At 39.4% G+C, this 14,939-nt stretch overlaps 1 long non-coding RNA gene across 1 annotated transcript in view; it reads left to right on the top strand.

Moving 5' to 3' along the window:
• LOC148000333 (uncharacterized) overlaps positions 1 to 11,833 on the top strand; it is a 37,039-nt gene extending 25,206 nt beyond the window's left edge. The window contains exons 2-4 of the long non-coding RNA XR_015641958.1: positions 976 to 1,009; positions 8,295 to 8,607; positions 11,383 to 11,833. This is a non-coding gene — a long non-coding RNA (uncharacterized LOC148000333). The remainder of the gene's footprint in view (positions 1 to 975; positions 1,010 to 8,294; positions 8,608 to 11,382) is intronic.
• Positions 11,834 to 14,939: the final 3,106 nt, after the last annotated feature.

Here is a 14,939-nt window from a genome sequence, read left to right on the forward strand (position 1 = left end):
TGGCATACTTTGACCAAAGTGCACTGTGACTACCATCCCTAGGGGTGAGACTTTCCCATGTTTTTCCCATAGTGTCTTCATCCAGTTTCTTACCAGACAGAAAGCTAGGATTGATAGTTTCTAAATGATAGAGAAAATAACTGATCAGTAGTCATCCTAGAATCCTCAACCCCGAAGACAGAGGCACACATGGTTTGTTAAACAAAACAAGCTTTTCCTCGCCAAGATTTGAGAAATAGAGCAAAAATTCTCAACCAAACACCAACCAAAAGTGTGAAGACATAAATGAAGATTTAGTGTACATTTCCAGGCTAAAGCAACTCCTCAAGTCTTCCCTGGGCAGGTTTGGGCCACTGTAGCTCCCTTGACCCCTTTTGTGATCTTAGTTCTGTATTGTGTTTGGAACACCTCTGGATTTAAAATCCTGGTACAGTTGTGTCTACCTCATTCCAAGTTCTTACTGGAAATGACAATGGAGATGTTAGTGTATTTGCTTCTATCAAACAAATGAGGAAGGACATTTTCCCTTGTCTTAACGCTTATAATATTTGAACAAAATATATTATTTTTAAAAATGTTAATATTGTCATCATTATTTTAAATAACATGTACATGTCTGTGCTTGTAGTTGTATGCAGACATGACTAGAGTAGGTGGTGGAAGCCACAGGTTTTACGTGTTTGTAGATCTGGAGTTAAAAGAGTTGGTTGTGAGACACACAGCATGGCTTCTGGCCTCTGAACTCAACTCCTGTGCAGAAGCTGTGCCTTCTGTTAACCTGAGCTGTGTTCCAGTCTTAATTTCAATTTTCATGATTGCAGTCATGGTTCCCCTTCTTGTCTACTGCATATTTCTTTTGTAGAAAATTATTTTATTTCTAATAGCTGGTAAATTTTATGAATAGGAGAAATAAACATTTTTCTGTTTTATTTTACAAATTTAATATTCATCTGAATGTAAATTATATTTTTGTAGGTCTTCGAAGAAAACTTCCAATGAAAAGGACAAAGTATGAAAAAAATTTATTTAATCATATTTAATAAGATAGAGTATAAAAGTTAAAGTAATATGGTGATTTTGAAATATAGTAGAAAACAAAAATTAAGAATCTTTTGTTATATTCAAATATTTCTTTTCAAAACATTTTCAAAATTCACCAATATCCTGCTAAGACTGAACCCACAGTGAACGTGGGGGGAGGCGGCAAAGCGGGGAGGATGGGGAGGGGAACAACCATAAAGAAGGGGAGGAGGAGGGGGGGTTAGGGGATTGTTGGCCTGGAAACTGGGAAAGGGAATAACACTCGAAATGTAAATAAGAAATACTCAAGTTAATAAAAACAAAAATTGAAAAAAAAAATGTCACCAATAGTAAAGGTGTCCTTCCTGTAAAAGTCAGGCTTTTCAGAAGCATCTGCATTGTTACTTATGTAAAACATGGTTATTTGTCTCTTCTCTATACTTTTGGTTTGGGGTACATATTATAAAGACATCTGATATAACTATAATTCATTTTATTGGTAAAGGAACAAGGAAATCATATGTTTGAGCTTACCAAACTCACGTCATCATCTGAGGGAAACTCAGAGGATTGTGAGATGTTCAGTCATAACACTATTTTGCAACTTATTGAACAGCTCAGGAGGCCAACCTAAGGTTGGAGTTTTGCATGCAGCCTCTGTGTGTGCTATAGAGGAACATGAATTAGAGTATCACTCATGAAATATCAAAGAACAGAAAACTAGTCTCAGCAGGAGTTGCCAGCAAGCCTGAGCTTCAGTGAGAGAGCATGACAGTGTGGCTTTGGGGTTGTTGCATGAGACTCAGGGGTTACAACAAAATGCCACAGGCCAGTCAGCCAGGACATTAACTTGTGGGCTGTGCCTTTTGTTGCATCCTCATGTGGCTGGAGGATTGCAGCAGCTCTCTGGAGTGAGTTTGGTAAAGGGGGCTGAATCCAGATATGATGTCTTTGCAATGTGATGTGTTGAGGAGACACTCTGAGACTGCACCTGGTGTTTTCTTGGCTCCTCCTCTCTTTAACTTAGTTATGTTAAGATTGTCTTCTATACTCTTCAAAAAATATTTTATGCGTGTGTGTGTGTGTGTGTGTGTGTGTGTGTGTGTGTGTGTGTGTGTGTACACCTGGTTGTGAGCATTTGTTCGCATGCACAGTCTAGAGGAGGATTTCGGGTGTCCTGCTCTATCATTATCCTGCTTATTCCTTTGAGATAGTGTCTGAACTTGAAGCTAGGTTGGCATGCCAGCACCAATATTTTGTTTGCTGCTCTCAAGTCTTGGTTTAGAGGCACATATGCAGTCAGATGTGATTTTTATGGAGATTTAAACTCATGTCTATATTTGCCCAGCAAACACCTATATACACCGAGCTAGTTCCCTTAAGTCTGATTGTATGTAACTGGTTTTTTGTAGTTTGCTCTTTTTATATTTTTATTTTTTATTTTATTTTATTTTTACTGGATAATTTTTCTTTATTTTTCTTTCCTCTTCTAATTTTTTAATTGTTCTTAGATTTCAAATGTTATTCTCTTTCCTGATATCATATTCATAATCCCCCATCCCATTTGCCCTCCCCCTTTTTCTATAAGCTTGTTCCCCTCCCCAAACATCTACCTTTCCTGTCTCCCCGCCCTGAAATTCCACTGCAGTGGGAGGTCCAGACATGGCAGGACAAAGGGTTTCTCCTCCCATTGGTACCCAACAAGGCCATGCTCAGCTACATATGCAGCTGGAGCCATGGGTCAGTCTATGTGTACTCTGTGGGTAGTGGATTACTCCCTAGGAGCTCTGGTTGGTTGGAATTGTTGTTCTTTTGGGGTTTTTGTTTTATGTTGGTACATCTTTTGGGAATATGGCCAAGAGAAATATAGCAGGGTCCTCAGATAGTCCAATTTTTAATTTTCTGAAGAACCTTCCCAGGGATTCCCAGAGAGGTTGTACCAGTGTAAAATCCCACCATCAATGGAGGAGTGTTCCTCTTTCTCCTCATCCTTGCCAGCATCTGCTGTCACCTGAGTTTTTTTTATCTTAGTCATTCTGACTGGTGTGAGGTGGAATCTCAGGGTTGTTTTAATTTGCATTCCCTGGATGACTACAGATGTATGTTGAACATTTCTTTAGGTGCTTTTCCGACATTCAATATTCCCGAGCTGAGAATTCTTTGTTTAACACTGTACCCCATTTTTTTCATGGGTTGTCTGACTCACTGGAGTCTAACTTCTTGAGTTCTTTGTATATTTGTGATATTAGCCCTCTTTCAGTTGTAGGATTGGTAAAGATCTTTCCCAATCTGTTGGTTGCCTTTTTGTCCTAATGATAAAGTCCTTTGCCTTACAGAAGCTTTGTAGTTTTATGAGGTCCCATTTGTAGATTCTTGACCTTAGAGCATAAGCCATTGGTGATCTAGTCAGGAAAATTTCCCCAGTGCCCATGTGTTTCAGACTCTTCCCCACTTTTTTTCTATTGGTTTGAGTGTATCTGGTTTGATGAGGAGGTCCTTGATCCACTTGGACTTAAGCTTTGTACAGGGTGATAAGAACGAATCTATTTGCATTCTTCTATACTGACATCAAGTTGAAATAGCACCATTTCTTGAAAATGCTATCTTTTTCCATTGAATGGCTTTAGCTCCTTTGTCAAAGATCAAGTGACCATAGGTGTGTGGGTGCATTTTTGGGTTTTCAATTAAATTCCACTGATCTATCTGTCTGTCTCTGTATAACTAACAAGCAGTTTTCATAACTACTGCTGTGTAATACTGCTGAAGTCAGGGATGGAGATTCCACCAGAAGGTCTTTTCTTTTATTGTTGAGAATACTTTTAACTACCTTCGTTCCTTTTTGTTTGTTTGGTTGGTTTGGTTTTGTTTGTTGTTGTTGTTATTCCAAACAAATATGCAAATTGCTCATACTGTCTCTATGAAGAATTCAGTTGGTATTTTGGAGAGTATATTGAATCTGTACATTGCGTTTGACAAAATGGCCATTTTTACCATATTAATTCTGCCAGTCCATGAGCTTGAGAGGTCTTTCCATCTTCTGAGATCTTCTTCAATTTCTTTCTTCAGAGACTGGAAGTTCTTGTCATACAGATCTTTCACTGTCTTGGTTAAAGTCACACCATGGTATTATGTATTATTTGGGAGTAATATGAAGGGTATCATTCCCTGATTTCTTTCTCAGCCTCTTTAACCTTTGAGTAGAGGATGGCTAGTGATATCTTTGAGTTAATTTTATATCCAGCCACTCTGCTCATTATCAGGCTTAGTAGTTTTCTGGTGGAACTCTTGTCATCACTTAAGTATACTATGATATCATCTGCAAATAGTGATATTTTGATTTCTTACTTTCCAATTTCTATCTCTTTGACCTTCTTTTGTTTTCTGATTATTCTGGCTTAGACTTCAAAAACTATATTTAGTATTAAATAGCGAGAGAATGGGCAGCTTTTCTATTCCCTGATTTTAGTGGGACTGTTTAACATTTGTCTCCATTTAGTTTGAAGTTGGCTCTGGTTTCCTGTATATTGCTTTTACTGTGTTTAGGTATGGGCCTTGAATTCCTCATCTTTCAATACTTTTATTATGCAAGGGTATTGAATTTTATCAATTCCTTTCTCAGCATCTAATGATCATGTAGTGTTTATCTATGAGTTTTTTTATAAAGTGGATTATGTCGATGGACTTCCATTTATTGAACCATCCCTCTATTCTTGGGATGAAGTCTACTTCCTGATGATGGATGATCATTTTGATGTGTTCTTGTATCTGGTTGCTAGAATTTTATTGAGTATTTTTGTGTTGATATTCATTAGGGAATTTGGTCTATAATTCTCTTTCATTGTTGGGTCTTTCTGTGGTATAAGTAATTGTGGCTTCATAGAAGACATTTGTTGTGCTTTGTCTGTTTCTAATTTGTGGAATAGTTTGGAGAATATTGGTATGAGGTCTTCTATGAAAGTCTGATAGAATTCTGCATTAAAACCATCTTGTGGTGGGCTCTATTTGATTCGCAGACTATTAATCACTGGTTGTACTTCTTTAGGAGTTATGGGGTAATTTAGATGGTTTATCTGTTCATGGTTTAACCTTGGTACCTGATATTTGTCTAGAAAACTGTCCATTTCCTCCAGATTTTTAAGTTTTGTTGAATATAGGCTGTTTTTTAGTAGGACCTGATGATCCTTTTAATTTCCTCAGATTCTGTTGTTATGTCTCCCTTTTCATTTCTGATTTTGTTAATTTGGACACACTCTCTGTCCCCTCTGGTTAGTCTGTCTAAGGGTTTATCTATCTTGTTGATTTTCTCAGAGAACCAGCTCTTGGTTTTGTTGATTCTTCGTATAGACCTTTTTCCTTTCTACTTGGTTGATTTCAGCCCTGAGTTTGATTATTTCCTACCTTCTACTCCTCTTGGGTGCATTTGCTTCATTTTGTTTTAGAGCTTTCATGTGTGCTGTCAAGGAACTGATGTATGCTCTCCCCTGTCTTTTTCTTTTTTGCAGTCACTCACAGTTTTGAGTTTTCTTCTTCACACAGCTTACGTTGTGTCCCAAAGTTTGGATATGTTTTACTTTCATTTTCATTAAACTCTAAGACGTATTTAATTTCTTCATTTTTTTCCTTGACTAAGTTATACGTGAGTAGAGCGTTGTTCAACTTCCATGTATATGTGGGCGTTCTTTCGTTATTGTTGTTATTGCAAATCAGCCTTAGTCTGTGGGAACATGATGGAATGCATGGGACTATTTCTATCTTCCTGTATCTGTTCAGGCCTGTTCAGTGACTTATTATATCGTTAATTTTGGAAAAGGTTCCATGAGGTTCTGAGAAGAAGGTATAACCTGTTTTTTAGGATATAATATTCTACAAATATCTGTTAAATCCATTATGTTCATAACGTCTGTTAGTTTCTCTACATCTGTTGAATTTCTGTTTCCATGATCGGTTATATGGTTCATTTTTGAGAAGATACCATGAGGTGCTGAGAAGTAGGTGTATCCTTTTGTTTTAGGATGAAATGTTCTATTAATATCTGTTAAGTACATTTGGGTCATAACTTCTGTTAATTTCTCTATGTCTCTGTTTAATTTCTATTTCCATGGTCTGTCCATTGATGAGAGAGCTGTGTTGAACCCTTCTACTATTATTGTGTGAGGTACAAGGTGTGATTTGACCTTTAGTAAGGTTTCTTTTATGAATATATATGCCCTTGCATTTGGAGCATAGATATTTAGGATTGAGAGTTCATCTTGGTGGATTTTTCCTTTGATGAATATGACGTTTTCTTTCTTATCTTTTTTAATGACTTTTGGTTTATGCAACATTAGAATGACTACTCTCACTGGCTTCCTTGGACCATTTGCTTGGAAAGTCGTTTTCCAGTCTTTTACTCTGGGGTAGGGTCAATATTTGTCTCTTAAGTGTGTTTCCTATGGAGCAAAATGCTGGGTACTCTTTAAGTATCCAATCTGTCAGTCTGTAACTTTTTATTGGAGAATTGAGTCCATTTTTGTAGAGAGATATTAAGGAATAGTGCTTGTTGCTTTCTGGTATTTTTGTATTTAGAGGTGGTATTATGTTTGTGTGTTTCTCTTCTTTATTTTGGTTGCAAAGAGATTAACTTTCTTGCTTTTCCTTGGGTGTGGTTTCCCTCATTGTGTTGGGCTTTTATACATAATATCCTTTGTAGCGCTGTATTTGTAGAAAGAGATTTTGTAAATTAGATTTTGTCATGGAATATCTTGGATTCTTCTTCTATCTTAATTGAGAGTTTTGCTGGATATAATAGCCTGGGCTCACAGTTGTGTTCTCTTAGGTTCTGTATGACTTCTGTCCAGGAACTCTGGCTCTCATAATCTCTGGTGAGTAGTCCAGAGTAATTCTTATAGGTCTGCCTTCATATGTTACTTGACCTTTTCCCCTTACTTCTTTGAAATTTCTTTCATTGTTTTCTGCATTTGGTATTTTGACGATTATGTGACAGGGGAAATTTCTTTTCTGTTACAGTCTGTTTGGAGTTCTGTATGTTTCTTGTATGTTTATGCGCATCTCTTTCTTTAGGTTAGGGAAGTTTTCTTCTATAATATGTTGAAGATATTTACTGGCCCTTTAAGGTTGGAGTCTTCTCTCTCTTTATACCTATATTCCTTAGGTTTGAGCTTCTCATTCTTCCATGGATTTCCTGTATGTTTTGGGCTGAGAACTTTCTGCTTTTTCCATTGTCTTTGACGGTTCTTCTGATGTTTTCCATGGTATCATCTACCCCTGAGATTCTATCTTCTCTTCCTTGTATTCTGTTGGTGAATCTCCCATCTACAACTCCTAATCTCTTCCCTAGATCTTCTCTCTCCAGGGTTGTCTCTCTTTTTGCTTTCTTTATTGTTTCTATTTACATTTTTCACTCATGGATGGTTTTGTTTAATTCCTTCTACTGCTTGGTTGTGTTTTCCTGTAATTCTTTAAGGGATTTTTGTGTTTCCTCTTTAAGGGCTTGTACTTGTTTACCGATGTTGTCCTGTATTTCCTTAAGGGAGTTATTTCTGACCTTCTTTAAGTCCCCCATCATCATGATAAAACGGGATTTAAAATCTAAGTCTTGCCTTTCCAGTGTGTTTGGATATCCAATATTTCCTTTGAAGGGAGAACTGGACTCTGATGATGCCAAGTAGTCTTAGTTTCTGTTGTTTGTCTTCCTGTGCTTACTTCTCATCATCAGTTTATCTCTGAAGTTAGCTTTTCTTGCTGTTTCTGGCTGTGGCTTGATTCTCCTGTAGGCCCGTGTGTCTGCACTCCTGTGGACCTCTTTTCCTGTTCACTTTCAGCCAGTTCCAAGAACAGAGTGTTCTGTTCTCAGGGTTGTAGTTGCTCCTGGCAGCTGATTTTCAGCTCTCAGGGAGGGCAGGAACTAGAAGGGTCGTGCCCCTGAATGCTCCTAGGTCCCTGTGTTCAGAGGGCACAGATGACACTACGCATTTTCAAGTGGGGTCTGGAATGTTGCCAGAGAATATACTCCACAATTTCTCCCATTAGAAATTTTGTAACTAATTGCTAGATTGGTCAAGGAAGTTTAAGGCTGTTTAAAAATTAGGATAATACACAGGTTAAATTAAAAATGATAAAAAAGAGATATAAAAATTGTGGGAACACATTTGATATTTGGAGCCTAATTATTTATTTATTTGTACATGTGTGTATCTATATATGAATATTTACTTCTATATATGAACAGAGTAATTTCAAAAGTAATATTATTCTTAATGCTTTCACAATTTTAGATGACCCCACTGAGTCCACACGTAGAAGCAGCTTGACCCTCAAGAAGTTCTGATGTATCCAGCATCACAGAATCACAGGCTCACAGGTCAACAGGCTTGCAGTAGGGACAGACTCCAGTGAGAGACAGCTAGACCAATCAAACCCAGAGATATACAGATGGCAGCACTCAAGCACAAGGACATAAGCAACAGAAACCGTTAATACTTGGCAACATCAGAACCCAGTTCTCCCATCACAGCAAGCCCTGCACCCCCCACACACCTAAAGGATCCAGATCTACATGCTCATCTTTGTCTATTCCACACACCATTTGTGAGTAAACTGCATACTTTTCAACCCGATTGTTCACCCTTTTTACTCTTGAATAATATTGTACGTACAGCTAAAGTGAAGAGCATTAACAATGTGATAGTCCAAACAGTAATGAAATAAAGAAAGAATATTAAAAGGAGTAAGGGGATAAAAGAATAAAAATAGAAACAAGTCTGGTAGCTGGGAATATTTAACCATCTACTCTTTGTATTACAAACTTCCATTGTCCAAATTCAGTGCTTCAAAACCAAACGCATAAATGCTTCATGTTGTTAGGGTATCACTATGTGTATTTGGTTTTTTCAACTGTATTTTTTCTTGGATATTTTATGTATTTACATTTTAAATGTTACTCCCTTTCCCAGCCTCGGCCATCCCCTCCCCCTCCCTCTTATTCTATGAAGACGCTCCAATTCCCACCCACCCATTCCAAACTCAACACCGGCATTTCCCTACATTGAGGAAACAAGCCTTCACAGGACCAAGGGCTTCCCTTCCTATTGATGGGGACAATGCCATCCTCTGCTACATATGTGGCTGGAGTCATGGGTCCTTCCATGTGTACTCATTGGTTGCTGGTTTAGTCCTTGGGAGCTCTTGTGTGAGGTCTCATTGGATGATACTGTTGTTCTTCCTAAGGTGTTGCAAGCCGCTTCACCTACTTCTGTCTTTTCTCTAACTCCGTAATTGGGGTCCTATTGTTCAACCCAAAGGTTAGCCCATCTGTATCAGTCAGGCTCTGGCAGAGCGTCTCAAAGACACCCATATCTGTCTCTTGTCAGCAAGCACATCTTGTCATCAGCAATAGTGACTGGATTTAGAGGCTGAATATGGGAAGGATTCCCATGTGGGGCAGTCTCTGGATGACCTTTTCCTCAGTTCCTGATACACTCTATGTCCCTGTATGTCCTCCCATGAGTATTTTGCTCTCACTTTTATGAAGGAATGAAGATCACCATTTTTATCTTCCCACTTCTTGAGCTTCATATGGTTTGTGACTCGTTTCTAACATATTCTGAGCTTATGAGCTAATATCTATTTATCAGTGAGTGGTAACATGTGTGTTCTTTTGTGACTGGGTTACCTCACTCAGGATGATATTTTCTAGTTCCATTAATTTTCATAAGCATTTCATGTAGTCATTGTTTTTAAGAGCTGAGTAGTATTCCATTGTGTAAATGTACCAGATAATCTGTATCCATTTCTCTCATGAAGGACATCTGGCTTCTTTCCAGCTTCTGGGAATTATATAAATAAGACTGGTATGAACATAGTGGGGCATGTGTCCTTCTTGTATTTTGGAACATCTTTTGGGTATATGCTCAGGAATGGTATGGCAGGGTCCTCAGGTAGTACTACGTCCATTTTTATGAGGAATCTCCAGACTGATTTTTAGATTGGTTGTACCAGCTTGCAATCTCACCAACAATGGAGGAGTCTTTCTCTTTTTCAGCATCCTCAATGGGTACTTTTGCCACCTGAGTTTTTGATCTTAGCCATTCTAACTGGTATGAGGTGGAATCTCAGGATTGTTTTGATTAGCATTTCCTTGTTGACTAAGGCTGTTGAACATTTCCTTAGGTATTTCTCAGCCATTCAATATGCCTCAGGTGAGAATTCTTTTTTGAGCTCTGTACCCCATTTTTAATAGGGTTATTTGACTCTCTGGAGTCTAATTTCTTTAGTTCTTTGTATATGTTCAATATTTGCCCTCTATTGGATAGGATTGGTAAAGAACTTTTCCAAACATGTTGTTTGCTGTTTTGTCCTAATGACAGTGTCCTTTGCCTTACAGAAGCCTTGCAATTTTATGAGGTCCCATTTCTCATTTCCCGATCTTAGAGCAGAAGCCATTGGTATTCTGATCAGGAAACTTTTCCCAGTGCCCATGTGTTTGAGGCTCTTCCCCACTTTTTCTTTTATTAATTTGAGTGTATCTGGTTTTATGTGGAGGTCCTTGATCCCCCTGTATTTGAGCTTGGTACAGGGTGATATGAATGGATCCATTTGCACTCTTCTACATGGTGATCCCCAGTTGAACCAGTGCCATTTTTTGAAAGTGCAATATTGTTTCGTGTTTGATCATAGCAATAGAAACCAAAGTAGGGCACGGTTCATTCAGGGTTAGAGGGTTATCCTAATGTTTACATTAGGATAGTCTATGAAATTTTTATTAACTCTAATGTGATGTCTATGTAGTAATAGACATATGGCATGCTACCTTAATCTGGTTCTAGCACCAGAGTTCTAAGTCTATTACCAAATATAAATGCTTGATATCTCTGGGCATTTCATTTTTTTCTATCCCAACTTAATTTAGGTATTACCCTTCTTATTCAAGTAATTTAAGAAATTCCTAGTGGATTCATTCTTGTAGTATATGGGTGTGAGTTAAAATATTACAGCTCCAATAATTTCTTTCGTAGTATATATTGGTCACAAATATATAATGCCCAGGGGTTTTATTGATCCTCATACATAAATAATAGTTCTCCATAGTATTCATTGGAGGTTGGTTTCAGGCATCCCATGAATACCAAAAGCTATGAATATTAAAAATCCCTTCTAGAAAATGACGTATTTACATATAACATACATATAGCCTCTTATGTAAGTTAAACTATATTTAAGTTACTTGTAATATGTCAAAGAAATGCCTTATAAATAGTTGTTATGCTCTATTTTTTGAGAATAATCAGAAGGCAAGGCATAAATGTTCATCCTAGATGCAATTCTCACATATTTTCATTCTGATGTTGGCTGAATCCTCAACAGCAGAATTCATGGACAATTTTCAAGTCATGTCTATAGAAGAACTCGCTGGAGTCTTATGCCTTCAACATGAAAGCAACTGTTGAGGATGAGAAACTTCAAGGCAAGATAAATGATGAAGACAAACAGAAGATTCTTGACAAGTGCAATGAAATCATCAGCTGGCTGGATAAGAACCAGACTGCGTAGAAGGAAGAATTTGAGCATCAGCAGAAAGAACTGGAGAAGGTCTGCAACCCTCTCATCACCAAGTTGTACCAGAGTGCTGGTGGCAAGCCTGGAGGAATGCCTGGTGGCTTCCCTGGTGGAGGAGCTCCTCCATCTGGTGGTGGTTCTTCAGGCCCCACCATTGAAGAGGTGGATTAAGTCAAAGTAGAGGGTATAGCATTGTTCCACAGGGACCCAAAACAAGCAACATGGAATAATAAAACTATTTAAATTGGCACCAAAAAATCTTTCCTTATTCATTAGAAAAACATACAGGATTAGAGAATCATACAGGAGATGAAGATGTAGACAGGTTCAAAAGGCTAGCACCGAGGAATACAGATGCCATCCCTGTGGAAGCAAGACTTTCAGAAGCTTTGCCTTCCTGGGCTGAAATGTCTTCTGTACGTTCCCAGGGGGTGCTGCAGAGAACAGTGGTCATGGATGGTCACACAAAGGGGAAGATCCTTCTTAACCTCGAAGAGAGCTGGGAAACTCGATCATCTCATTTCCAGTTGCATCACTGGCCACTCCAGGCCCTTCAGTACATGTGATCACCCAGAGATTCCCCTGCCAGACATAACTCTCAGGGACATATCCCTCTACAGCTACAGGAGGGAAGGAAGCCGGCCCTACTCCACCAAGGTCCTTCAAGTCTTGGGAACCCACATGTGCTCCCCCCACTGATGATGAGGCTTCAGTAGCCTCAGCACTCAGCCCAGCATCTTGGCTTTGATTCTCTCTAAACACAGTAAAGGAAGACTCACCCTTCCTTGCCCATTCCTAACCAAGTACCCATGAGTCCCAGGGTGGGGTTCAAGTCCCAGGCAGGTGATGGGACAGCACACATATCTCTCAGTGTGCCTCCAGCTTTGGTCTAGAGCAGAGAGTGGTTTGGCATTGCTAGGTCCATGGCATTCTTGTTTCCTTGTGTGCACATGACAACATGAAGCAGAGGTTTTCTGCCATCTCAGAGAGGGCAATACTGTTTGCTGGTGGAGGAAGCTGATTTGATATGTGCATAGAGCCTGCTCTGAACAAGTGCCACAGACAGCAATACCGTGGCTTCAAAGGGGAGGGAAATTATAAAGCAGGGACAATAGGGTTGATTTTTTTAAAAACAGAGGTGGGTGAAAGTCTTTGCTCAAACCAAATGAGATCTGCTTAGGGGCACACAAGGAAGAGGCCAGAAGAAAAAAAAAACTGTTCAGCCTCGGTTACTAATCCTGTCTTTAGAAGCATGCATTTTTGTAGTGTACATGATTGGAAGGCAGGTGAGGCTAAGACTGCTTCATCAGGGCATCCTTGCCTGCTAAACTGGGAAAAGAAGAGACCTAGTAGACAGGACAGTACCCTCAGTCCCCGGGGAGGAGGCAAGTCCATCAGTGGTGACAGATGAGTCCCAGGTCACTGTGCTGGGCACATCCTGGTGACAGTAGACTCAGTCTCAGCCATGCCAGTGTTATAGTGCCTTTGTCTGCCAAGTCACAGAGAAAATTCATGCTTTTTCTTTCTGTCTTAGTTGGGTCCGCTTGGAAGGCTTGGAAGGCACCCAACCAAGCCAGACTCTGTGTCCTCCAGCAGGGGGCAGCACTACATAAGATTATTGTTTGAGATGGCCAGATTTCCACTATTATTACTAAGTATTATTACAGATTACAGTATTTCCAGTAGGTGGCTGCTTTGTACAGAGGTTATTTGTTTATTTGTTCTTAGAGGCACAGGTTGGACATCCCAGCAGAGCCCCGAGCCCTAACTAGTTAAAAGCTCATGGTGCTAATATTGCATGCTGTGTTTTTGTCTGCCCCTCTGGTGTGGGTCCCCAGGACTGTGTAATCTGTCTCTGTGTATATGGATGTCCAGTGTGGCTTTGGGCCCTTCCCTTTCATTTGACTCTTCTCTACTGCAGTCAAATAAAATGTATATTATATATGACCTCATTATAGACCTTTACAGGGGGAAACTTTGCTTAAAGAAAAATGCCTTTGGAAACATATTTAAGCAGATCTTGACACTTTACTAGGAAAACAACATCATTCCCAAGCAGCTCACCTTAATACGGGTGTCCAGGACCAAAAGTTCTTAAGCGTGAATATGATATGTTGGAGAAATGGCTCATTGGTTAAGATCTCATATTACTTTTGTTGAGGACATGTTCAGTTCCCAACACCCATGTCTAGCAACTCCAGGTCCAGGAGTTCCAATACCTAAGGTCTCTACAAACACCTATGCTCATGGGCACACTTCACGCAGAGATATGTAACTAAAAATGATCAGATATTTAAAACATGATGACCAAGCTTTCAGTAATTATTTAATCAGTTTATCATAAAGTAACCTCCTTCTCCCTTGTCTCACCTTTGTGACGTTCCAGGGTATTTATGCTTCTGTAGACATCACTGACTGTAAGCTACCTTTCAATAAACTGATTTTGTACTGTAGCTGAGAATAATCCTTGGCTTTCTTTGGGCAACCCAGATCCAAGCCATCTTACATTTACAGTCAGAGTTAACTTGAAGAAATATTTCAGTTCATCTCTCTGATGATTCTGTGCCCATGTTAGTTAAAAATTCTCACGGAGTAAAATGCTGGGGCCACATGAATTGGGATGAGCACACATGGCTTGCATGACATTTTGTTTTCTTCTTGAGGCATGGGCTCATATATCGAAGGCTGACCTCACACTCACTTTATTGCTAATGATAACTTTGAATTTCTGATCATCTACTTCTGCCCAAAAGTGCTTGAATTATAGACATGTAACATCACATTGGTACATGCTGGGAACAAACTCAGGCCTTTTGTCATGCTAGGCAAGGACTCTACCAACTGGGCTACATTCCAGACCATGCTTGATGTTATCTCTTAGAGACTTACTCTGTGTGTGTGTGTGTGTGTGTGTGTGTGTGTGTGTGTGTGTGTGTGTGTGTGTGTGTGTGTAGCTAGTGTTACATGCAGTCATGACTCACCCCATGTGAGGACTTGGATCTTATCTTAAAAGCAGCAAGAGTTCTTAAGTGCTGAACCATCTCTCTAGCCCTGCTAGACAGTTTCAATCCAAGGCTAGAAATGCAAGTTCAGTGAACACTTACAAGCACAGCTGTGTTCTGGAGATGCATCGTGACCAGTTCAGATTCAAGACTGAAGGGCTGTGACAGTGATGGCTGAGATGATCAGCTGCCCCAGGCCAGTCATGAACAGTACTCACTCTGGAAATTTCTGGTGTATGTAAATTGTGTTTGGCTCGGTATGGTAGCACATCCCCCCACCCCCTACTCAGGAGGTGAATTCAGGAGGATCATGAGTTGAAGAGTAGCCTCAGCTACATACCAAGTTTGAGGAGACTCTGGGCT

This window comes from Rattus norvegicus, chromosome 17, assembly GCF_021556685.1.
Source record: "Rattus norvegicus strain SHRSP/BbbUtx chromosome 17, alternate assembly SHRSP_T2T, whole genome shotgun sequence".
Taxonomy (NCBI): Eukaryota; Metazoa; Chordata; class Mammalia; order Rodentia; family Muridae; genus Rattus; species Rattus norvegicus.